This window comes from Amphiura filiformis, chromosome 14 (genome assembly GCF_039555335.1).
Source record: "Amphiura filiformis chromosome 14, Afil_fr2py, whole genome shotgun sequence".
NCBI classification, from domain to species: Eukaryota; Metazoa; Echinodermata; class Ophiuroidea; order Amphilepidida; family Amphiuridae; genus Amphiura; species Amphiura filiformis.
This window is the reverse complement of record NC_092641.1, coordinates 57,402,212-57,402,697: the sequence shown is the minus strand read 5'-3', so window position 1 is coordinate 57,402,697 and position 486 is coordinate 57,402,212.

Sequence of the window (486 nt, the reverse complement as noted above, 5' to 3'; positions counted from 1 at the left end):
TGTCGTGTTTCATTGGTTAGTGATAAGTGAGTTTAGAACCATAAGAAATTGACATTAATTGATACTGATATTAAGGTCACGGGTACGGTTCTGTTAGGATATGAAAACAAGAGTTGTAGGCATTCTTGTATTGTTTATTATAAAATGTGCAGTCAAAATAAATACTTTTTGAAAAACATTTTGTGTGAATATATCTTGTTCTGTTTCTTTCTAGTCTATTCTTGTAATAACAAATAATCAGAAAATATCACGATATCAGTCGCGATCCCCTGCTTTGGTACGCAGCCACCTGTCTACGTGACAAACAGTGCAGGTCAGTTAGGTTCGGAGGTCAGTTGGCTGTGCACTGACCTCTTCGTAATAAAGATTTGAGAATCATCTTTTCGTACCACCGATATGTAGCTGTCAATCATCATGCCCAACGAGTGAGAATTACTGGGTTAAATCGGTAATAAAATATTCAAAACATTATTCTAAATAATAAAT